The sequence below is a fragment of the Crocodylus siamensis genome, chromosome 14 (genome assembly GCF_052110815.1).
Source record: "Crocodylus siamensis isolate JL-2025a chromosome 14, ASM5211081v1, whole genome shotgun sequence".
Classification (NCBI taxonomy): Eukaryota; Metazoa; Chordata; order Crocodylia; family Crocodylidae; genus Crocodylus; species Crocodylus siamensis.
Genome location: NC_143408.1, coordinates 16,131,555 through 16,156,722, shown reverse-complemented (window position 1 = coordinate 16,156,722; position 25,168 = coordinate 16,131,555). Strand labels below are relative to the sequence as shown.

Sequence of the window (25,168 nt, the reverse complement as noted above, 5' to 3'; positions counted from 1 at the left end):
ATTCAGCCTCCAATCCTGCCCCCACCACCCTCTTCTGTTCCAGTTGTACTGCTCATTTGCATTAGCAGTGCAGCTCAGTCCAGGTTTGCAGCCTTCTCCTATGCTGCATGTGGTCCCTTAGGCCTAAATATATGTACACGCACACATACACATGCCCACACACGTATGTGCACATGCACACGGCTCGGCCAGTGCACATCGGTGATCGTTACCTACTAAATTAGCCCTGCTCTTCCAACTGCAGCTCTGCCAGTGCTCCCCAATCCTTTTCCCTCTTTCCCACCTATTTGAAAGGCATTACAGTAGACATTACAGTACAATGAAAAGTACACTGCAGTATTCTGCAGTCATTGCTGCAATCCCTAGATTCTCACTGGGACTGCGCACTGGTACCAGTACTAGTGCTTTGCAAGAGCTTCTGGAGTTGATAAGCCTCTGATGAATCTCAGCATTTTTATCAATTCATTCCATTTAATATCTAATATTTTCTGGAGATATTCTGCTTTTGAAGGCATTTCAGTGTTTGAAATCTGGTAGATTTCCACCTTACATGTCTGGATGCTAAAGTGGAAGCAACACTGGTGTTGAGGATTCATAGTTTGGTCTTGGAGCCAGAGGCAAATCCAAGGGAGGTGCAGGGGCATGATTGCACCTCTGCTTTGATTCCTGCTTCATCCAAACTTCAAAACCAACTAGCTGGAAGGAACAGCAACATTTCTATTCAGGCAATGCTTAGAGAGTCAATTGAATTCATGGCTCATTATGGTCTCCTGGTTTCCTGCTAATCCCTCTCCACTCCACAGGTGTTAATGACCCTCTATCTTTCTGATGTTCCACTATTCAAATTATCCTTCTGCAATTTTGCTCTCTGTTAGTCATTCCTAGTAATGTCTCTCTCCTATTTCCCAGCCCTGCAGACTGTTTTTAGATCTAGCTAAAAACCTTAACTCAATTGTGGTAATATTAACTCCGGTGTAGAAATGACTGACAGTGAAGTATGGGAAGCACTGTAGAGGTGTTCAAGAAGGATAGATTTTGTGTTATGAATCTGAATAAGAGATGTACATTTAACTATAATGACTTTAGGACTAATGATACAATATCTTTTGACTTTTGACAATTGTTGGCTTAGTTTGTTGTGCTTTCTTAAATTTTGTATATAATCTAGCACATTAGTACACATTCCAATATTTATATTTGTTTGCTTTGACCCTACACAGAATAATATAGTGCTAGCCCCTAGCATTTTAGTACAGATTCTAGTTTCTCTTAGACAGGAGGAAAATGTATTATATGTGATTGTACACTACACCATCTGCACCACACTTTTCACATGTCCAGATCTGCCCATGCTTGGCGCTATGGGATTCTGATTCCTGAATCTTGCTTAAGCTTGCAAATGTACCTGCCCCCTTCCAGACTGTGCTGCATTTTCTTCTGGATACTCAATGCCAAGATAGGTGAATTGCTCACCTCATGTGATCCTTTATCTCCTGAGCAGCTGCTTGAGCTGGGAGCTGCTAGGGTGCTTATTAGATTTATTTTTGTATGAATAATCAGCCCCCGCACTTTTGGTCTTTGCTTGTGTGTTGGTTGAACTGCTAATGAAGTTAGTGGCAGTGCCAAACAAGAGAGGGGTATCCTTCTTTGGTACCATTCACTCACTCTGTGTTATATGAAGTCCAAATCTGAAGACAGCCCTGGCCTATATGATTTTACATCTGGAAGATGGGCCTAGACTCTTCATTTAGTTTAAGTTACACTGTTCTTTACATTATTATTCACATCTGTGCAAAGCAAGCACAGGGTGAATGTGATGCACAACAGTTCTGATCTGGGAGCATCTGGCACTCACTTTGCACAGGTATAAATGACAAGACAAGGTTCAAGGTAGGAGAAGTCAGCTTCACTGTGTATATGCTTCAGGCTGCAAAACCCATCCACATAAATAGTCAGGTATGTGGCCCAGTTTGAGATTTGTGGCGCTGTGGCTACACTGCTATCAGCACCTGAGCTAGCTAGTTCAAAGCTAGCCTGGATATGTCTCCTAGTTTCCACACCAGCCCCATCTCCACCAAGCCATGCTCCTTCCCTGTTGTAATGTTTCAATTCAGACTTTTCCCACCTCAGTGAGGCATGAGCCGAATATATCAGATTTCCTTAATGCACTCAACTCTGACCTCAACAGAGAGAGAGACAAGGGATTCATGGCAAATTATGGATTGAAACCCTGTGATGAATCTTCATTATAGCATGAAATGAGAAAAGAAAACACAGCTAAATGGAAGACCTCCCTTGGGCAGCAGTGCGCTGAAATCCTAGAGAAAAATAGGAAGAGGCTCGTTTCCTTTAACTAAATAGTGCTGAATTTTAGCAGGCAGGGGCAGGGGACTCTGTTTGCCAGTTAAAAGTGAAATATGGTAGATTAAAGAAGGGCTGTCCAACTGGCGGCTCTCCAGGGGTTAAGTTGTGTGTGCCCCCTGGGCTCCCACGCAGATGCCATTTCCCCTATCCCTCCATCTGCAAGAGCAGCGAGTCTCTAGACTGACCTTTCCTTCATCAGCTTTTGCATTCTGTACCTGCCCCAAGGGGTTCAGCAGCGTGGCATGGCATGGCACAGCACAGGGCACTCAGAGTGAGGCTGAGGCCGTACAGTGCTCTGGTGGGGAAGGGGGAGCATCCACTCAAGGCTCTTGCAGCAGTAAGGGGGGTGACCCGCAGAGGTGCATGCTGCAGCAGGGTGTGGGGACATCCATGTGGTATGTAGCCTTGGGGACCTGTGACCCCTACTGCTGCAGGACAGGACTTACAGTCCCCAGTTGCTTGGAAGTTGGACAGCCCTGAATTAAAGGGCCCAGAACCCCTGGGCTATACAGAACATAGGATGACCCACAGCACGGCAGCCCCCGCCCCACAATATGTGACATCCCCATCACATGAGCCAAAAACATAATTGGTTCAATGCTTTTTGAACTGCCCATGGCTATGCATCCTAGACTGCTTGTCCTGGTAAGACAGGTACCCTGAGCTGTTCACCTGGGACATGGCCCCACATCAGGTTTGTAGAATTGCAGCATGGGAATTACCTAGGATGAAAAGTATTACCTGGTGTAGTCTGGGGTCACTGCTCTGAGTGTGGTCCCATACCCATAGCTGCACAAATATAACCAGGCCCAGCTGAAAGCAGGAAAACGTTTCTGTCACTTGTACCTGGTTCAGATTTCCCATCCCCTGCAGTTTTGCCTTGAAGGGGAGGGTCACCTGTTGGTTGGGCAGTGCAGATAAGAGAGGACTAGTTAACTAGCTAACCAATGGAATAGGAAACAAGCTATCCCAAGAGAAATGTCCTTGCCCTCTAACACACCCCTTCCATTTTGAAGCCAGTTAGCAGCAGTGGTAGCATTTGGGGGAATCTGTTGGTTGAAATTTGCACAACAAATAATAAATTCACCAAAAATGCAGAGGTTTGGTTGGAGGAGGGAGGGGGAACAAAATTACTCTTGGATTGGGATCAAATTCAGTTAACATTTTTGGCCAGAAAAAATGGGGGGAAATATTTTAAAACTGTCAAGACATCTCACTTTGTTTTGACATTTTAGAAGTGAAATGTTTTGTTTCAGAAATGCCAAACATTTCTTTTTGACATTTTCATAATGAAATGTTTAAAAGTTGACCTAGATTAAGTAAAAGGAAAAAGGTTTTTAAAAGGGTAAAATAATATGAAAATTAAAAAACCGTTCCATTTCAAGTCAGAACGTTTCAGACTGATGCAGAATGAGTTTGGTGGTTTTTTATTCCTCTTTTTGGCTGAAAAACCTAAAAAAATGTTCTGTTTTGATATGACCAAAACAAAATACTTTTTCCTGTATTTTTTTTCTTTTTGGTTCAGTCACTAAAAAGGAAAAATCCATTCTTCACCCATATCTGACTATAGACCTGACTAGAGAGTGCTGCTGACATCACAGCGGCACTATGCCAAGCATATAGACACACAGTAAAAGGTAGTAAAGAGGATCTTAATACACAGGACACGAAAAGTATGGGTGGGAACAGAGGCACCCAGAGAGAAAGCAGAGAGATGCCTAGGTCATGTGGAAAGACCAGGAATAGAAACCCAAGTCTCTGAGTCCCACCCCTGCAGAGCCCTGTTCACTTACTTTAATCACAACTGCTCTTCAAGACCTCATTATTGTGTGTAGGCAGCTGGAAGATAATAATCCTTGCCAGTGTAAGTAGGCTGCCTTCCTGTGAAAGGCATCGGCATGATAGTCCAGACCATGCCAATGCAGGGCCAATCTATTGCCAAAGACTCATAAGGAAAAAACACATATTTTTCTACCGACACTTCAGTGTGCCTCATCAGTCCAAACCCGAAAGCCTCTTTGGGGTGAAGGGGTAATGCTTGCTTCATGGCCCATTGAGTCTTTGATCCAAATGGTGAGCATACCAGAGATTTTCAAGCCAGAAGAGGCTCTTATCGTAAGTGCCAACTTTTATTTTTGCCAGGGGGTGCCCAAGATGATGGACATGTGGAAAGTTTTACGGATTTCAGGTGACAGCCCTCTTCCGAGAGGGACCAAGGCCCTCTGGCCCCCACATACTTGGCACCTCTGGCACTTACAATCATCTAATCTGACCTCCGGCGGAGCCTTCTCCCCAAGGGTCATTACCTCTGTTTCACAGATGCAGAGCTGAAGAAGAGAGAGAAATCAGGTGATTCACCCAACATCATTTTGAAATTGGGGCAGAGCTGGACTAGAACCCAGCTGTGTTAACACTCAGGACTGTCCCTCAAGTGCAAAGCCATCCTTTTTTCTGTGCACAAATGCCAGTTGATTTCATTTGCCGTGGTAGCTTTCCTAATACAGACCCCTGTTCATTAAGCACCAGTCTGAAATACCTTTCTTCCCTGCTCCTCTAAGTCACTTCAAAGAGACCACTTCCCAGCCATCCTGTGGAAATTGCCCTGCCTTTCAGTAGCTACCAACTAGTCGTGGATTTGATCCAGTTACTCACAGGCAAGGAAACAAATCTGACTCATCCTGTCCCCTCCTGATGTGCGATCTGCCCGCTGCTGCTTTCGCTGCCCACATTCCAGTCTGATGGCTGCAAAGATGCAGACTTCGATTGGGTTAATTCCTTTCGCAAGTAGTCGATGAAGCAGGCTCTCCAGTGGTAGAGATGACCCGGGAGCCTATTGATATTTCTATGGCTTCTATTGAGCTGTGTGCTGGAAGTGGAAGCAGAGTCTGAAGTGAAAGCATCACGCTTGGGGTACTGTGGCCTGTAGTTTGATCTGCAGTGTTTGAAATGCCTTCTCACTGAAGCAGATCAGCAGTGTCCAGTGCAAACTTGTGGAAAGCCTTCTGTCGTTTTGCTAGCGATCAGCACCAGCTTGGAGAGGAAAAGAGAAAATGGGCTTACCGATGGAAAAAAGTTTAGCATGAAAGGAAAAATGGAGATGTACCAAGCACCATGAATTCCATGGCTTCCATGACCGCTGGGAGGAAAAATGATCCAGTGGTTGGAGCTGGCCTCTAGGGACCTGTCTCAATTCCTTGCCCTTCCAAAGAAATCTCTGCAGGACCATAGGAAATTTCTTAGCGTCAAATCCAGAAAAAAGACTTAGGCATGTCTATGCTTAACTTTTAGGCATTCGGCTTTGGATTGGAATCCCTGACCTTGAGTTAGGTGTCCAGGCTCTGGATCCCATGCCTGGAAAGAGTTGGGCACCTCAAGAGTGCTGCTCCAGAGCACCCTGCATGGGAATCCCTGCAGAGTGCAACCTAAGCCCCTTGCTCAAGTCTGCAGGGAGGTGCCTCCAGCCGCTTCGGACCTTGAACCTTGCCCTGAAGGCAGGCACTTCTATCCATGCCTTAAAGGCCTAAGACAGGAATATGCTTGTCCTTTATGCTTGCCCCACAAGCTCAGCAAATGGGCAGACGAGAACCTCATGGTGTTTAACACTGAAAAATGCAAGGTTCTCCACCTTGGGAGGAAAAACCTCAAGCACCCTTATAGGCTCGGCAGTGCTACGTTGGATAGCACTACAGAAGAAAGAGACTTGGGGGTCATCATTGACCACAAGATGAACATGAGCCTGCAATGCAATGCTGCGGCTAGTAAAGCGACCAAAATGCTGGCTTGCATCCATAGATGCTTCTTGAGCAAATCCCGGGACGTCATTCTCCCCTTGTACTTGGCCTTGGTGAGGCCGCAGCTGGAGTACTGCGTCCAGTTTTGGGCTCCACAATTCAAAAAGGATGTGGAGAAGCTTGAGAGAGTCCAGAGGAGAGCCACGCGCATGATCAGAGGTCAGGAAAACAGATTTTACGATGACAGGCTGAGAGCCATGGGACTCTTTAGCCTGGAAAAGCGCAGGCTCAGGGGTGATCTGATGGCCACCTATAAGTTTATCAGGGGTGACCACCAGGATCTGGGGGAACGTTTGTTCACCAGAGCGCCCCAAGGGATGACGAGGTCGAACAGTCACAAACTCCTGCAAGACCGTTTCAGGCTGGACATAAGGAAGAATTTCTTTACTGTCCGAGCCCCCAAGGTCTGGAACAGTCTGCCAGCAGAGGTGGTTCAAGCACCTACATTGAACACCTTCAAGAGTAAACTGGATGCTTTTCTTGCTGGGATCCTATGACCTCAGCTGACTTCCTGCCCTTTGGGCAGGGGGCTGGACTCAGTGATCTCCCGAGGTCCCTTCCAGCCCTAATGTCTATGAAATCTATGAAATTTAAAACACCACTGAGGGTGGTGTGCCACTGCTCCCCCTTGCATACAGCCCTCTAGTGTGTAGAGCACCTGACCTGGATGTAGGAGACCAAAGCTCAGTTGCCTCCTCTGCCTGAGGGGATTTGGACTGTTTCTTCTCATTTTCATTGGATAAATTATGGACCAGTCCTGGGAACCCAGACCAGAACCCACGTCTCACCCCTCCAGCCGATGGCCCTGCGCTGCGCCCATTCTTGCTCCTCTCTCTTGGACACCCATCTGGAATTCTTCTCCCACTAGTACAGCATAACCAGGATGGGTTAGAGAGCATCTCCTCCCATGAACAGCCTGTAGCCTAATGCCAGGGGTAGTGGGAAATGTGGGTTTTGATTCCTTTCAGCCAGAGGAATGAAAGGGACGTTAGGTCTTCCACGTCCTGGGTGAGCGGTCTAACCACTCAGCTTTTGTACAAAGAGAAGCTCGTCTTTATCTGGGTTTAAGAAGACAGTGGTAACAGCTGCTGTGTTCTGTGACAAGCCTGATCCTGTTAGCATCTGTCGGGATGCTCTGAGACCTCCAGGTGGACTGAATCCTTTATCAGACCGAAGTGGAGACTAGTCTAATTTTTGGATGTAGTCATGAGCTGGATGTGAAGCTGCTCAGCCGTGATGGGATGGAGGCTGTTTTGGTTATGCTCAGAAATGCAGCTCCAAGCACCTGGGGAACTTTGAAATAAAAAAATAAAGAACAGATGGAGCCTGGGTAGCTCCAGGGCAAAGCAGCAGCTGAATGGAGGTTTTAGGATCATGAGTTTGGAGGTATGTGCTTAATTTCCATGTAGACCTTGTTAAGTGCCCAGGTCTTTTCCTGGATCTGTTCCTTAGCGTTTCTGGGACTTCTTGACTCCCCTGCTGCATAATGGAACTAGTAACACTGCCCTACTTCCAAGAGGTGGGGAGGGCCTAATACATTTGAAATCATGAGGTGCTTGGACACTGTAGAGACAGGGTCCCAGAAGTCCCTTAGATGGCCAATTCTTGCTGCCCCCAGCTCTGTGTGCCTCTGGAGAATCACCCATGAACATCTGGTAGTGAATGAAGAATGACTTTCAAACCAGAGACAGCATGAAAAATTGCAAAGGAAAAGTTGTGCTTTTTATGATATCACATTTCTTTGCAATATATTGCACCTTCTTCATTTGGTTCAGTGACTCAGTACCAGAGAGCAGCTGCCCCACTTGTGCTGTATTCCAACTGGTAGGTTTAAAAGATACAGAAGGCATTTAATGATAATGATGATGATTTACATTTATATAGTGTCTTCTATCCACTGGGATCGGAAAATGCTCTATGTATCTATAGATAAAACTATACTGTAAGGCAACCGCTGGATCCACAACTGAATTGCAACCACCTCTACAGTGAGATGGCAAGCTGTTCAAGAGCACATCTTAATGGCATTTATAAAACTCCCATCCCTCTTCACTGTCATAGCACTTAGGGTGCCATACGGGAATTTGATAATAAAATCAAGTTGTAAAAACACTTTTAAAAGAACAATGCAATAAAAACCCCTCACCGTTGTTAAATTATGCATCCTGGAAGTGGGGGGATCAAAAAGAAAGAAGGTTCTCAATAGAAGGGGTGCTGTCGTTATTGTAACCCTCAACCTTGGAGACTAAAGCTTCTTTACCTAGAGTTGCTCAGAAGTAGGGTAGGAAGGAGCTGGATAGCAGAGGATAAAGTGCCACCACACCTTGGGTCCCACTGCAGCAAAGTCTTCATCAACCTATTGGCCATTAGTGGGGCTCCCAATGAGATGAGGTCCTTGGTGGTGGCCCTCAGCCCTGCACTATTTGACTAACTGACTGCACAACGGGGCAGATGCTTTGTGGGTTGGTTCAGGGGGGCATTGCTTTTCTCTGGTGCAGAAGGCGTCTAGCACTGCCAGAGAGAGCGTGCTGGATTTAAAGTCCAGTTTGGTCTGATCCAAAAATCCTCAATATGGATTGAAGGACACATGAGATAAATGCCAAGGTTTTACACAAAGCCCAGCACTAATTCTTACTCTGAAACCAATGGCCGAGTTGCCTGCTGGAAGGAAGTTCCCTACTAGGCATCTAATGCATTTGGTGTCTTTTTCAGCTTGGATCTGCTAGGCTGAAGAAGGGAGGCAAGAGAAAGAGAGAAAGAAAATGAGTCCTTACAAAAGGCACTTAGCGATATTCATTCAAAATTCATAGGCACAAAATTGTAGTCTGCACAGATTTGTTTCCTTTTGGAAATTACAGGAAACTACAGCCACCAAAACTGTTATTCAAATAGCCACTTTAGATGATTAGACTTGCTGGAGGTTGTACTTACACACACAGCCCCTGTATTATCAGAGTCTTTCCAAGACAGGGAGGTGAGGCCATGAAAAGAGGGAGCTGGAAGTGTGTTAAAAATGTAACTGATTGGCGGGGTTAAATCCTGCCCCATTCATGTCTGGGTTACTGTTATTAGCTACCCACAGGTTTCAGGCCAGACAGGTCCTTGTGTAAGGTACACGCCACAGGGAGGGGTAATGGGGTTTGATACTAATTCTGTAAGTAGCTTTTTCTGAAAAGTTGTACTTTGCAGCTGTATTTCTTAGTTTCTGTCTCACACAGTAAGATATTTCATTCTTTCCATTCTTTTATACAGGAGGATCTTAAGGGCATTAGATAGTTCGTATGTGTATATCCTTCCCACTGCCTCTCCCACGGATACACACATACTTTCATCTTCCCTCGCCCTCACACTTCTACACTCATCTCTAACCAGGTATGTGCACACACAAGCATCTTTCTGCTCTCACACACACTTTTTTCTCCCGCTACAAATATTTAGGTACTGCTGTACTTTGTAATACACAGCATCCTGCATCATGCATAGAAATACATCAGCATGACCACCTAACAGCACCCAATCAACTGCACATCTTCACATCAGTCACTTAGGAAGGAAGGCTTTTCTTCCCCTCTTGAATGTATATGCAAAGGAGAACAAACATCGGGGGAGCAGTGGCCTGCAGGTCTGCAGTGAGAAACATATATGCCCTCTAGCCACTGAGTGCTGGAAATCTGATCGTTGTACAGGCTTTGTGCAATACATGTGATGAGATGGTGAGACAACCTCCATACTTTTCCTCTAAAGATTTTCCTAATTTGCTTGTGAAATATTTACCTGAGCTGTGTTATGGCAACAGTATGTGGGGCAGGATTGCAAGGCTTCTGCCAATCTAGTACCAGCTCAGACACCCTTCCCTCCCCCTTGCACCAGTGTCCCAAGCCCAAACGGATCCATTTTGCATTGCATGAAGTCTCAGCCAGGGGATTGACCATTCACTTGACTCCCATCTGCTTCGGGCTGGTGGATTATCCTGGATGAGTCGATTAATGTTTTTACGTTTTAATGGGAAACTCATGAATGCAAAATAGAGATAAATAAGAAAGTAGGCTCCCCCCATGTCCCCTCCCATGGCTGGCTTCCAAAAAACTGTTGTGTTTTCACAGGCCGATCAAGGTGTTTGCAAATGTTTGTACATAAACAGGCTTCCCATATGCAGTGTGTCAGGCAAGCATTGGCAGCTGAGAACACTCACTTTGGCAGGGATGCTGCTGGAGCGGCTGCAGGGAACAGCAAAGCTCTCAGTGAGCCATGTAGCACCTGCCGAGTACCAGGACCACAAGGTCCTTGACCTCTGCTGAAATCTGAACCTGGATTCAAATTCGACGAATGACCATAGCATCTTTAACAGGCCCAAACCTCAGATATAAGCACCCTCCTCCTCCACCTGCCTTTGAGAAAGCCTGGCCCTGAGTTCAATGTTTTATTTCTGTATATGGGTCTGTGATCTGGTGTCAACCTTTAGTTCTAGGAGGCAGTAGGAGTAGGGGAGTAGTCAGGTAGGGAGAGTTTGAGCCTGCCCTTATCTGCTTATCTCCTCACCCTTTGAAGGGTCTCCCAGCACCCGAGTAGAAAATCACTGCCTTGGAGGCGCGTATGGAACGGCCGAGCTGTTGTGCTGACTCACCCTAACGACCAGAATAGATGGGGCTCGTTACTCTCACTTCAAACCAGGAGAAAACGCTGAGTGTGTCTGAGGAAAGAGAAGGCTAAGGGGAGGGATGAGACTATTAGTCTTTCTGAGATCAGTTTAGCGTAAATCAGAAAGTCCAACACAGCAGAAGCCGTAAGACACTCTATTGACGTAAGCAATAAGACAAAGCCCATTTTTCCATTCGCAAGATTTTTTGTTGGTAAGATGAAGACATTTTAACCAAACACTGCCACACACACATTATCACTCAACACTTTGAACTCAAATTATGCTGCTTTTAATTTTCTGTTTTCTTTGATATTTTACAAGACTTAACGAGATCTTAAGTCCATTGCTGAGAAGCTGTTGGGAAGTCTGGACGAGATCTAAGAATAGCTTAAGTGCTATATTCTCTTCCTTTACATAGAAAAGGTGCTTATCTGCTTACGAAAATAGAGGCCCTTGTATCTTATCCATACTGAAATCTTATCTAAACCAATCCAGGTGGCAAGGCTGAGAGAGAAACATAATTAAGAAAGAGACAGGTGAAGTGCTGACATTAGTATTACTTAAATGTCCTGTACCTTTTATCTTATATATTTTTTAATGCTGGTGACACACAACAAGAGAGAAATCAGCTTTTATCTCTCTCTCTCTCTCTCTATCACACACACACACACAAACACACATACATCCACACACAACCTGAGCCATTTCAGACTCTAAATAAATCTTGTTTAACTGGTTCTGTTGGCAAGACAGAGAAATAATTAAGGCGAAGGTGGTTGAAATGTTGATGTTATTACAGTAATGCAACAGCCTGTTTAGTTTCTCTGCCGATGAAATGCAACCAGGGGGAAATCAGTTTTAAAGATTACCTCCAAGAGATGCAAATTGGGGAGCGGAAACGATGTAGTCAGGAAGAAATGGTCTCAAACTAGGAAACATTTCAAAGTCTGTGACAGTCTCTTAGGGGCTTTTAAGACCACAATTTACCTTTTGACTGCATTCTATTTTCTCTGAAATCCTTTATTTCCCTCTTATTTATTGACTGGAGAGACGGCACAAAAACTAGAAAGTGATTCTCCAGCCGCTGGTTTTAAAAATCCATAGAAGAAAATTATTCCCAAGAGGGCACTTTTTTTTGGTATTTATTTTTTTTAGCACTCTGTGTGAACCAAGGCTTAATTGAATCATTCTGCCTCAGAGGGGCTTCAAATTGGAGGATATCAAGGTCAGTATCCCCTAAGTGATAGATGCCCTTACTGGTGAGGTTAGAGCTATGATGCACTAGAAATAACTCCTTCTTCTTGAGAAGATGTATTTTAATCTAGGCCACCAGTGAAATGAGTTTGACAGGTCTCTTTACATTGGTGTGCCAATCTTCATTTCACTGGTTATTCTGTAGTGGTATGCAGTTAAATCAGTGGTATGATGCAGGTAAGAGAGCTTGACTGGAAAGACTGAACTGTAGGCCTCTAAAGAGCAATGCTTGAATCTTTACTACTTGAGCCAAAAGACCCAAAACTTTCAACAAAGCCAGTAGTGGACTTCTTCACACCTATACCTGGTCTTACCACTAGAGGGGAACAGTGAGTTGTATGGTGTTATTTCTATGCCTATATGTGATTTATTTTGGAAAATATTAGCACAGTAACTGAGCCACGAACATACTTGAATGAGACAAGGTTGCACTGAAAGGAGGGGAAGGAAGGAGAGCATTACCCAGTTGGAGCAGCTGAGGCAGGGCTTCCCGGCCAGTGGTTCCATGAACAGGACTGGCACTAGTGGGATTTCCCTGATTAAATTGTAAGATGAGAGTAAGACCCAAGTGAGTGCCAGGGTAGGTGTCCATCACCAAAGGACTATGTTAGGGAACCCTAACCCTGCAGGCCCATTCCATGCCTGCTACATCCTGAAACATATGCAGAAGAGGTCCCTTAATGAAGGGCTGGGTATGTACCGCAAGCTTGTTAGCAAGTGCAGAGTCCCACACTAAGGCAGCTACCTTATGTCCATACCAGGGTGTAAAATGCCTGGAGCAGACATGTTCTCCTAAATTGTGACACTCCTTAGCATAGTCCTTTGAGAGTGCAGACATGCTTTGTCTGTGCAGAGTGCATACTAGCAACCTGCATTAAAAACTAGTGGGGGCAATGGGAACAATGACAGCATAGACTAAGTGAATGGAAACATTTACCTCCCCTAACACAGGAGGTAAATGTTCCCACTGGGGGAAATGCCTTACTAGACTTAGTGCTGGCCACAGGGGATGACCTGGTGGGGGGTCTGCAGGTATAACATAACCTAGGGGATAGTGAACACCTATTGATAGAGTTCACTATCCAGCAAAAGGTGGGAAAGATAACTAGTAGGGCTGAAGTACTAGACTTCAGGAAGGCCAACTTCAACAAGCTCAGGAGATTAGTTAGGGAGGGACTGATGGGCAAAAGCATCAGAGCAATGTGAGGCCAGGAAGGGTGGGCTTTTCTCAAGGGACTGATTCTGCAAGCACAGAAAGGGACCATCCCAGTACACATAAAGGGGGACAAAAGCGCAAAGAAACCCTCTTGGTTGAGCAGGGAAATCCAGGAGAGCCTGGAGGGGCAAAGAGAGGCCTACAGGCTGTGGAAGCAGCGGGCAGCCACCAAGGAGGACTATATCTGCTTGGCTTGAGCTTGCAGGGAAGCAGTGAGGAGGGCCAAAGCAGAAATGGAGCATAGGCTGGTAGCAAAAGTTAAGGATAACAAAAAGTCTTTCTTTAAATACATAGGAAGCAAAAAGAAAGTGCAGGGTAACATAGGGCCACTTCAAGATGGACTAGGGCAACTGGTAACAGATAGGATGGCCAAAGTGGAGCTCCTAAATGATTTCTTTGCATCTGTGTTCCTGGACACGGATACAAGCATGTGCCCCAATGGGACTTTAGGTAAGCGCGAGATAGGTACCAAGCCACCAAGTGTAGGCACCAACCTAGTATAGGGGCACTTGGAGGGGTTGGATGTATTTAAGATTATTAAGGCTCATATATGTGAGAGCCCAGCAGGAAAAATCATGCTAAGGGAAAACCAGCATGGGTTCATAGCAGGTAGATCATGCCTGACTAATCTGGTCTCTTTTTATGACCAGGTTACAAAACACCTGGATGCAGGAGTAGGGGTTGATATCGTTTACTTAGACTTCAGGAAGGCCTTTGATACGGTATCCCATCCCATACTGGTGAACAAATTAAGAGGCTGTGACCTGGATGATTACACAATCCGGTGGGTGGCAAATTGGCTAGAGGGTCGTACCCAGAGAGTGGTGGTGGATGGCTCGGTATCGACCTGGAAGGACGTGGGCAGTGGGGTCCCGCGGGGCTCAGTCCTTGGACCGATACTCTTCAATGTCTTCATCAGTGACTTGGATGAGGGAGTGAAGTGTACTCTGTCCAAGTTTGCGGATGATATAAAACTGTAGGGAGAAGTGGACACACCGGAGGGCAGGGAACAACTACAGGCAGACCTGGACAGGTTGGAGAAATGGGCAGAAAACAACAGAATGCGACTGAACAAGGAGAAATGCAAAGTGTTACACCTAGGGAGGAAAAACGTCCAGCACACCTACTGCCTAGGAAATGACCTGCTCAGTAGCATGGAAGCAGAAAGGGATCTCAGAGTCCTAGTGGACTCCAAGATGAACATGAGTCATCAGTGTGACACAGTCATCAGCAAAGCTAACTGCACTTTATCGTGCATCAGCAGATGCATGACAAACATAACCAACAAGGTGATATTTCCCCTCTATCAGGTGCTGGTCAGACTGCAGTTGGAGTACTGTGTCCAGTTTTGGGTGCCACGCTTCAAGAGGGATGTGGATAACTGGAGAGGGTCCAGAGAAGGGCCACTCGTATGGTTAAGGGCTTGCAGGCCAAGCAAGCCCTACGAGGAGAGACTAGGGCACCTGGACCTCTTCAGCCTCTGCAAGAGAAGGTTGAGAGGCGAACTTGTGGCTGCCTATAAATTCATCATGGGGGTGCAAGAAGGGAATTGGTGAGGCTCTACTCACCAAGGCACCCCTGGGGTCACAAGAAGTAATGGCCATAAGCTAGCAGAGAGCAGATTTAGATTGGACATTAGGAGGAACTTCTTCACAGTTAGAGTGGCCAAAATCTGGAATGGGCTCTCAAGGGAGGTGGTGCTCTCCCCTACCCTGGGGGTCTCCAAGAGGAAGTTACATAGACATTTGGCTGGGGTCATCTGACCCCAGCACTCTTTCCTGCCTATGCAGGGGGTCGGACTCGATGATCTATTGAGGGCCCTTCTGACACTAACATCTATGAATCTATGAGTTCATGAAGTCAACAGGCCCTGATGATCGTCATCCTAGGGTACTTAATGAATTAGCTGGAGTCATAGCGGAACCACTGGTGTGACTGTTTGAGCACTTGTGGTGCTCAGGACAGGTCCTGGAGGGCTGGAAAAGAGCCAATATGGTCCCTACTTTCAAGAAGGGGAGGAAGGAGGAACCAGGTAACTATAGGCCAGTCAACCTTACCTCTATCTGTGGCAAAACCTCTGAGAAAATTGTTAAGGAGCACATTTGTTGGGGGCCAGTGGGTAAAATAATGCTGAGGGGCAACCAGCATAGATTCTGCCTGACTAACATGGTTTCTTTTTACAACCAGGTTACAAAATGCTTGAAGGAATAGAGGTAGATGTTACTTACTTAGATTTTTAAAAGGCCTTTGACACAGTGTCGCACCCAATTCTTATAAACAAATTAAACAGTTTCAATGTAGATAAATACACAGTCTAGTGGGTGGAAAATTAGCTTATTGGACTCACCCAGAGAGTGATGGTAGCTGGGTTGGTTTCTACATGGAGAAATGTGGGCAGTGGAGTCCCCCAAGACTCTCTGCTGGGACCGGTATGTTCATTATCTTCATTAGTGGCTTGGATGAGGGAACGGAAAGCACTCTGTCCAACTTTGCAGATGACACCAAACTGTGGGGGCAGGTAAACTTACTAGAGGGCAGGGAGGGAATCCAGGAGGATTTGGATAGGTTGGGGAAGTGGGTGGAACAGAATAGGATGCAGTTTAACAGGGATAAGTGCCTAAGATAAGTGCCTAAGTGTTGCACTTAGGGAGGAAGAATCATCAACACACCTATAGCCTGGGACGTACCATACTGAATAGCACAAGAGCGGAGAGGGATCTCGGCATCATAGTCAACTCCAAAATGAACATGAGTCACCAATGTGATGAAGCAATAAGTAAAGCTAATCACACTCTTTCTTGCATAAGTAGTTGCGTCACAAACAGGTCTAGGGAGGTGATACTTCCCCTCTATGCAGCATTGGTCAAGCCGCAGCTGGAGTACTGCGTCCAGTTTTGGGCACTGCACTTCAAGAGGAACGTAGATAACCTGGAAAGGGTTCAGAGGAGGACCACCTGTCTGGTTAAAGGCCTACAGGAAAAACCCTACAAGGACCGACTGAGGGACCTGAATCTCTTCAGTCTCCACAAGAGAAGGCTGAGAGGTGATCTTGTGGCCATCTACAGACTTATTGTGGGGGGCAGCAGGAAATAGGGGATACTATGTTTACCAGGGTGCCCATCGGGGTAACTAGAAGCAACGGCCACAGACTGAAGGAGAGCAAATTCTTCACTGTGAGGGTTGCCAAAATATGGAATAGGTTTCCAAGGGAGGTGATGCTGTCCCCTTCCTTGGAGGTATTTAAGAGGAGATTGGACAAACACCTGGCTGGGGTCATCTGACCCAGCGCTCTTTCCTGCCCAGGGCAGGGGGGCAAGGCTCGATGCTCTAATAGGTCCCTTTCGATCTAATAGGTCCCTTCCAACCGTAAAATCTAGGAACTCTGTGAAACTGAAATCAAGGTTCTCCATGGACCTGATGGGGGCTTTTCCATGGCTAGGACGTAGAAATTAGGGCGAGGAGGGAACTTTCAGATCCCACAGTCTGTCCCTGAGCTGATAACCTCAGGTACAGAATTTCTCTATCATCTGCATGATCCTATTCTTTTGTCTTCTCTAAATGCTGCATGTAATAGAGGGAACATCTCCACTGTGGTCACTGCTGTGGCTGCAATATAGCAGACATCCTTGAATTAGCCTTATACTAGTAAGCTCAAGTGCTGGCTGAGTCAAACCCAACAACATGGTGCGGCGCTGTGTGTGAGTTAATTTACCCAGCGTAGTGGGTGGGTTTTCCCACCTGCACTGAGCTCCATGCCACCACACCTGACTACAACCAGCCCTAGGCAGCATGCGTGTCTCCACACCTCCCTTCAGCCACTTTTTAGCCCACACAGACATACACAGTCCTCATCACTTTCTTCTGAAGGCAAGCCCACACCTTTGCTCCTTGTCAGTCAACTGCTTTTTCGTGAAGATCATTTTAAATTCTCCCCTGTGTTAACTTCACCCCATCCCTCACTTGGCTCTGCCCACTGAGTCACACTTCAGCTTCCCTGTCTTGCTGCTCCCTCCTTGCAGGCATCTGTAAGTGTAGTTACTGCATCCACCTCAGTCTCCCCTTTGCCACTTTAGATATATTTAACACTTTTCCTCTGTCCTCATCAGTCTATTCCTGCAGTCCTCTGACAATACTTTGTAGCTCTTGTCTGAACCTTCACGGGTTTATCAATACCTAGCTGGTTTCAGAGACACCACTAAAACAGGTCTGTGTCGAGCAGTGGGCCAACTGACCTCTCTGCCCAGCTGGCAACAGGCTTGCCTGGAACCGTAGGGCATTTATACACATGCTGCAGAAGTGGGAAGTGGTGCAAGGCCCTTTAATTAGGGTCACTTTGAGAGTCACCTTAATTAAAGTGCCCGGAGCGTTATGTGTATCAGTGTCCCCATGCTGAAAAAAGATGATGGGGGCGCTTTAACTGAAGATCATCAAACAAACTCTAGTTAAAGCACCCCGACACCATTTTTCAGTGCAGGAGTGCTGATACACATGATGCTGGAGTCTGCTGGAGCATGGTAATTAGTGCATGTCAAATCTGTGCAGTATGACTGTTACAACTTGTTGTAGGTCGCCCAGTAATGTTTACTACCGTCTCAAACATGCAAAGCTCTCTGATTGTTGGTGCCAGCCCTGGGACCACACAAGTTTTGAATTGGCTTCAACTGATTGTCTGTCCTAGCTCTGTGAGCTTCCGGGGCTGCAGACACCAGGCTTTCATCGCGGAGGAACCTGACAAGTGAAAGATCCAGGATTCTTCCTCCTGACACGCAGGGCCAGCCGGGGGGGAGGGAGGGGCGAATCAGGGCGACTGCCCTGGGCCCTGCACTACGGGGTGGGGGGGGTTGTAGCTCAGCTGGCTTTGCATCCAGCCACTCACCAGCCCCCCCACCACGGCCACCACATCTGGGTCCCACACAGGCTGATTTGCCCCAGGCCCCACACCCCGCTATGGTCATCTCTGCTGACACATGTGGCTTTCCTTGTCCCACCTGGAAGCCTGGTAGAGCAGAAGGGTACCTGGCTGATGTCAAGGCTGGATGAGGACTGCAAATTGCTTGTATGATCTCTGTGAGGCAGTCTGACAGGCACTGAAAATAATACAATCTGAAGATACTCCTTGTGAGAAAGTTATAACTTTGCTACAATATGAGCCCACTTAACACGTATTTCCCTACTTGAATGTACAGATACTTGTGCTTTAAATGTGTTTAACACATGCTAAGTATAATGTGTGAGTACTTATGTCCTCAGTTTCCCCTGTGGACATAAGTACTCACAGCTGTATACTACCCTCAGGCTTCAAGTCTGCTCCCAGGGATTTCACGGTTGCTTATGGCTCTGGGAGCTGCCTCCACAGCCGAACGGCCCATACAGAGAATGTCCAAAACACACTGGGCTCGCTGGCTAGGGACAGACACTACACATAAACTGGCTTAAGTGATCAGAAACTGGTTTAAACCTGTAACAGAACAAATGTTCAGTGCACACAAACCAGTTTCAAAATGGCTGAAACCGGTTTGAAATAAATCGCAGTGGGGTCTGCCTGCCCCAGCTGCTGCTGCTTACTCTGTGCCCAGGGCAAGCAACAGAATAAGCCCCCTCCTGCCCACCTCCCCCAGCATCCGGCAGAGGGGGCTGATTCTGCTGCTTGCCCCAGGCACAGTGTGAGGGGTGTTGGCGGCACAGGCGGGCGCACCCTGCTGCGGTGCCCTAGGGTAGAAGGGGGAATAACCCCGCTCTCTGCCCCCCGCCTGGCCACTGGAGCAGTGAGGGGACATTGACCATGACGGCGGCAGCAGCCCCTGTCATGGTTTTCGTGAGCGCAAACCCCTTGCCGGCGGGGGGGGGGGCACACTGCAAGGCGGGTGAAGCTGCTGCAGACCGCAGAGGTGGTGGTGCTGGTGGGGGGCTTCTCACACAGTCCGCTGGAGCTCTGCCCGCCCCACAGTGGGGCCCCTCGCCAGGAAGGGGCTCACACTCACCAGCACCATGACAGGGGCTGCTGCCCCCATCAAGGGCCCTGCCCCCTCACTGCTGCAGTGGTGGGATAGGGGCATGGCCAGATGCTGCCCGGTAGGGCCCCTTAGGCAGGAGGCAGGGCATATTCCACCACTTGCCCCAAGCAGGGAGCAAGCAATGCCAGCAGTCGGGGCTAGCAGAACTGGCTGCGGTCTCCCGGGGGGAGTGGGGTAGAGGGGTGATCATTAGATGTGGACAGGTGGGCAATTATAGTTCTTTAAAATATGTTTGGGGTGTCACTCCAGGTCCCCCATACTTCTGTGGACCCAGCTCTTTGGCTGAGTGATGTCTCCTAGGAAGAACTGTTGTCTTTCTCTGGGGGTAGGAATCCCATGATGCGGTCCAGTGGATTGGCAGTGTGTCCCCGTGAGTCTCCTCCTGCTCAGGTGATGAGATGAAAACACTGCTTCTGCCTTCAAGCTACATGAGATCAGTCCCTGCTGTGGGATGAAAGCTAGGGCTTAGTGTGCTTACCACCTGCAGTTTAGGGCTCCCATTCTTCACTGCTGAGTGAGTCTGTGGCCCCAGGTGAGAGCGCACAGATATCACCACAGCCATCAGCCCACAAGAAATATTAGGTTCTTAAAAATGCCAGTGGGGTCCTTCACTACTGAAGACTTAAATCTGCTCCTCCCCATTCATCTCTGCTCTATCCTTGTTTCCCCCTGCTTTCTCCTGCTCTCTTACTTAGCCCACAAGCACCTTGCTGCTCTTCCCACCTGCCCTTGTGTGTGGCCTGACCCCCACGCACTCATCCACAGGGCCCTTACTCTGCCTGTTTTGGGACCCATGTGCACCCTGCTGCCTACAAATGACTCTGCATAGTTTGGTACAGAATTCCCTAATGTGAACCTCACAGGAATTAATGGCAGGTTGGCCTCCTAACTTTACTGACCTTTAAGTTAGGCCTTTCCAGCGAATGAAAACTGAAAACTCTATGGAAGTAAATAGAATATGCACAAAAAGTACTTGAAGACTGGGTGCAGCCCCACAGACACCTTAGTGAGTCACATCGTGCTACAGTGTACAAATCCAGCATGCTCCTGACAACGACAACAGAAGACTATTAGAAGAACTATGGGAATATTTAACTAAAAACAATTTCTAGGAGAGATCTGTTATAATTACTAATTAGATCTGATTATAATTATCTCTCTTTGCAATCCCATACCTGACACACAGAATAGCTCCAGTCCCTCCTAACAATTAACAAGGAAAGTCTTTTATGATACACTGGGTGATTAGATTGCAATTGCAGCCTCAATGGCAAATTCTGACTTATTAAAGAAGGGCTGATATTTACAGAAGAACATTGTGATCAAATTAGGCTAAAATTAACTAGAGTAAATTAAGAAGAGCAATTTTTCTCATCTGTTTCCTTTCTTTTCTTCCAAGATGTTACCTCTGGGTTTCTTCTGAGTACTCTGTGTTGATTGCTTTAGTTTACTGGAGATGAGAGGTACAGAAGCAGTGGCAAATCACTTCTCAGTTTTGATTCACCTCTGTTTAGCTAAACTAATTAACATTCACCTTTCACTCCTAGTTTGCTCTCTTATTGGTTTTATTCAGCCAGCCCACTAGCTATTAAATCCAGAAACACAAAGCTATTGGAAAACATCCACCGTATATCCCACTTATTCTGTATTCAACCTTTATGTAAATCCAAGTTTTGTCTATCTCCAACTTTAATAACTCCCTGCCTGCAATTTGCTTGGAAAAAAAGGCAAGCTCAGTGAGTTTGCACCTTTTAATTCCTGTTTAATGTTTAAATAGTGCATGGCTCTTGTATTCACATTCTGCACAGAGATGAACGTCACTCTCTAAGAACAGTACCTACAATCACACCAGTATAGGATAACTGCTGGACATCAGTTCTGGGATACAAATTAATTTCCCACGACAAAGATGGAACACACTAGATGCTAGGCAAAGATTTCATACCAGCAATAGTCAAAGTACCTGTTACAAGGCAATGACTGGGTGAACTGAGGCTTTGTTCTAGTTCCTGAGCCGCTGGTGACCAGACCTGGATTCTGCGGGATGTTGACATGATGTGTAAATAGCCAACAAATAGTTTATGCAAACAAGCCTCTGTTCTCAGGGCATTCATAAACTTTTCATGTTATCTCTGCAATGTGTGATAGGCCACCTGCTCTCAGAATGGGTGACTGGAAATGTTGAATAATGGAATAGCAAAGGTTGAATAGCAAATAATGAATAATACAGTTTCTTGTGCACATTGTTGGATGAATAATCATTCCTGTAAAAATTTGTGAATTTTACTGGATTTGCATACAGTGACTCATTAGAGATTCACCATCCCTTCCTCTCTTCCTAATCAATGCCCTCCCCACACTCTGGCCCCAGCCTCATTCTGCAAACTAAGGAGCCAAACTGAATGCTCTGCCTATTGATGTATTGCTGAGGGTTCTTGCTCTCTCCCTGGCCATGTGTCCCAAACCCAGTTTCCCTGGAATATTACTCCTCCCAAACATTGAACAAAGATGTCCTTGTGTCTGAAAGCTTCTCCCAGAGTGACCCTTTGTAATCTGGTGAGTCAGAGATTTCATACCAACTTCTGTTTGTTGGTACCAAGGAAAGTCACCTCACAGGCAGAGAAAAGGTTATTCTCAGAGAATGACCAGCAAAGAGATTTAAGGCAAAGGGCTGGGGGAGGAAGGGATTCCCTGGGTGCAGGTGCACACAGGCACTAAGGAGATTTGAATGCTGTTGCTGGCTCTACAAGGGACTCACTATGCACCTTGTCAAAGTACCTGTGCCTGCAAAATGAAATGAAATGAAAGTGTTTGTTTAATTTAGTTTTCACATGAATATGCACCATCCTTTGACCAGCTCCACTGTGAAGACCTTTAAAGTCAAGGCAAAAAACCCTGGTCCCACTGGTATCAAAGGTAAAACATCCTATTGATTTCAAGGGAGGCCAGTTTCACCAATTTTAAATGAGAGAGAATCAGAAAAAAGTGTATACTAAGAAATTTCTGCTGTGTCAGGGACAGATAGCTACATGCACATAAGAATTCATGTCAAGAACCACACTGAAATGCTCTTGGAAATTAATTTTTGCTTTTGGGAAAAATAACTCTTAAGACAAAATAAAATTTTCCATGGCATCAAAAGAGTTAATGCAGCCGCCCAGTGACCTGATTGCTTATCTCATCACCCCTCAGACTGAAGGGGTAAGGACAGAAGTTACACATGAACCAGTTTAAGTAATCAGAAACTGCTTTAAACCTGTAACAGAGCAGAAGCTCAGTACACATAAAACAGTTTCAAAATGGCTGCGACTGGTCTAAGATAAACTGGTTGAATGTAGTATCATATTTAACTGATTTAGGTCAAACTGGTTTATGAAACTTCTTTCCCAGATCCCTTCCTGGTTCAAGTTAAATCACAGTCCCTCTAGCATTTTGCAGCCCTGGGCTGGGCTGTCTGCTCCAGAGAGCAGGGCTGGCCCCACCCCTCTGTTCCCCAGCTGGAGTAGTGAGGGCTGGCTGACAGCCCCTCCCCTCCGGCAAACCCTGCCTGGGGTCTGGGGCCAGGAATGGGGGTTAAACTTCCCTTCAAGAATGGCGCTGCCCTGCCTTGCTGGCTCACCTAGTTCTGGCTGCTACTGTGGACTACAAATCCCAGAAGCACCTGGAAGCAGGAAGAGGAAGCAACCCTGCAGAGTCCTGGTGCTGTGATTGTGGACTGCAAATCCCAGAGACCTCAGGGGCAGCAGGAATAGGAAGCAAACACAGAGCCCACACAGGCTACATGCCAGAAAGCTGTGCTCTAGCATCCCCCGACTTCTGTCTTAAGGCGGTGCAGACATGTGGCTGCATATCCTGAATCAGAAGTGAATGTTTGTTCATTTGCTTATTGGTTCAATGTTTGCAGCTTAGACTAACCTGCAAAGACTGAATCAATTCAGCCTCCAGCTTTTAGACTGCCTGTACTTAGCCGAGTTGTTTCTGAATGAGCGGGCCCTGTAAAGCCCAGCCCTGCTAAAGGTTAGACTTTGGAAACTGCTACACTTCAAGGTTGTTGGCCCCTGTCTCAGACTGCAGGTGTGGCAAGGATGGGACAAGTAGTAGACTGAACCCAGGCTAAGATCTAGTATGTGCTACCAGCTTTATGACCTTGGGCAAATCACCCTTCCTCACTATATCTATTTACCCACCATGCATACCCTCCACCCCTTATATGTCCTCCCTGTTCCCAGTGTGAGATATTCACCATAGTATATGTATAAAACACCTAGAATCACTGCCCTGCTCTTGGTTGGAGCCTGTAGGTGCTTGTGTAATACAAAGTACAAACGGACTTGGAGCCAGGTTTGTAAAGGTATTTTGTGAAATCAGTAGGAGTTAGGCACCTAAATAATTCCTTTACAAATCTGGCCCGTAGTCCCTGCCTAGAAGAGGCCTGATCAGATTCCTAATGTCCTGCCTCTGTCCAAATTAACACTGTTCCCTTGTTACATAAGAGGTACCAAAGGACCAAAGTAGGAACCTGTTCCTGCTCCCACACAAATCCAATAGCACCAAAGACCTCTGTACCAAAATAAAGTTGACCATCTTTCAAACAAAAGTCTTCTATGTGTGCCAGACAATGTCTTGAATAGAATGTAGCTTGTAATTCCATAGCCAGCTCCCAGCATGCACAGAGCAGTCCTGGGAGGAAATGGGTCCGATATGGAAAAGGAGCATGATAGAATCAATGCTGAGAAAGAGTAAAAATATGTTGACCATATAGAGGGCCAGATTGTGGTACCTTAACTCACACTGAATCCAAGCTGCTGGCTTGAGTAACCTCCTTGAAATCAATGGAAATGTATCCATTTATATTACTGTAGTGACATTTTTATCGAGGGTTTTTAAGCATAAAATCAGCTTTGGAATCATATCAACATTTTCCATTTACCCAAAGCACTGTCTCAGTGAGAAGGCATGTTTCTTGGAAAATGAGAATCATTTTAATCCCCATTCCTAAAGACTTGTGGTCATTTAAGGAATGATTGCAATATAAAATATCACTCAAAAGATTGTGAAAAATGGGCCCATTTTGAGCTAAGCAAAACAAACCCTTATAATATTTTTTCATGAAATCATTTTCTCTTTTTTTTCCAGCCTGCTGTTAGTGAAAGCATTAGGCAGGTATCAAGGAGTTAACTGACATATTATAAGTACTCGCAAGTCAAGGTAGCACAAACCTTTTCCTGTTGTAAAAAGTCAGATGTTTGCCTGGTCCTTTTGCAACTGCCTTGACCCCTCAGAGTTGCTTAACACCCTGTTCCCAGTTAGGATCCCCAGCCAATCTTTATAACACATTGTCAGCCTTAGTTGCTTTCTGCATAGTACTGTACCATGTATGGTACAGCAAGACTGCATGACTAGAGAAAAGAAGGGCGTGGGAGTCAATGTATTAATCCCAGACTGCAATACACACAGTGCCAGGCACAGATACAGGGTCCATTGATGTTCGGCCGTTCCTTTCAAACAAACCAGAATGGTACAGCATCCAGAATATAAGGGTCCCTGTATCGAAAAGATGTGTTGGGCCTTTTCTGTTCAGGAAAGGAGATGATGATTATGTCTGAGTAAGAGCAACCTCACCAGACAGAGTACTGGTGCAAATATGGGGGTTTGTGGAACTGCTCAGCACTTACTCTGAACACATTTCTATCTAGGGCTTATTTTTGAACTGGCTGCATAGGGTGAAAATCATTCCTGTACAGTGCAAAACTGATATGAAACATTCCTTGATGTTTGAGACCTACATGACTCTTAAACTGGCCCTTTGCGGAAGATAAAACTCAGGTTGCATGTTGAAACGAAAGGACAGAAACTAAAGGGTTTCCAAGGTGGCTGCCTAGGCACACCC

At 46.2% G+C, this 25,168-nt stretch overlaps 1 protein-coding gene across 6 annotated transcripts in view; it reads left to right on the top strand.

The window, feature by feature from the left end:
- The window catches only part of KIRREL3 (kirre like nephrin family adhesion molecule 3), an 839,191-nt gene that overhangs the window by 567,322 nt on the left and 246,701 nt on the right, over window positions 1–25,168 (top strand). The gene's annotated exons all lie outside the window — the stretch shown is intronic.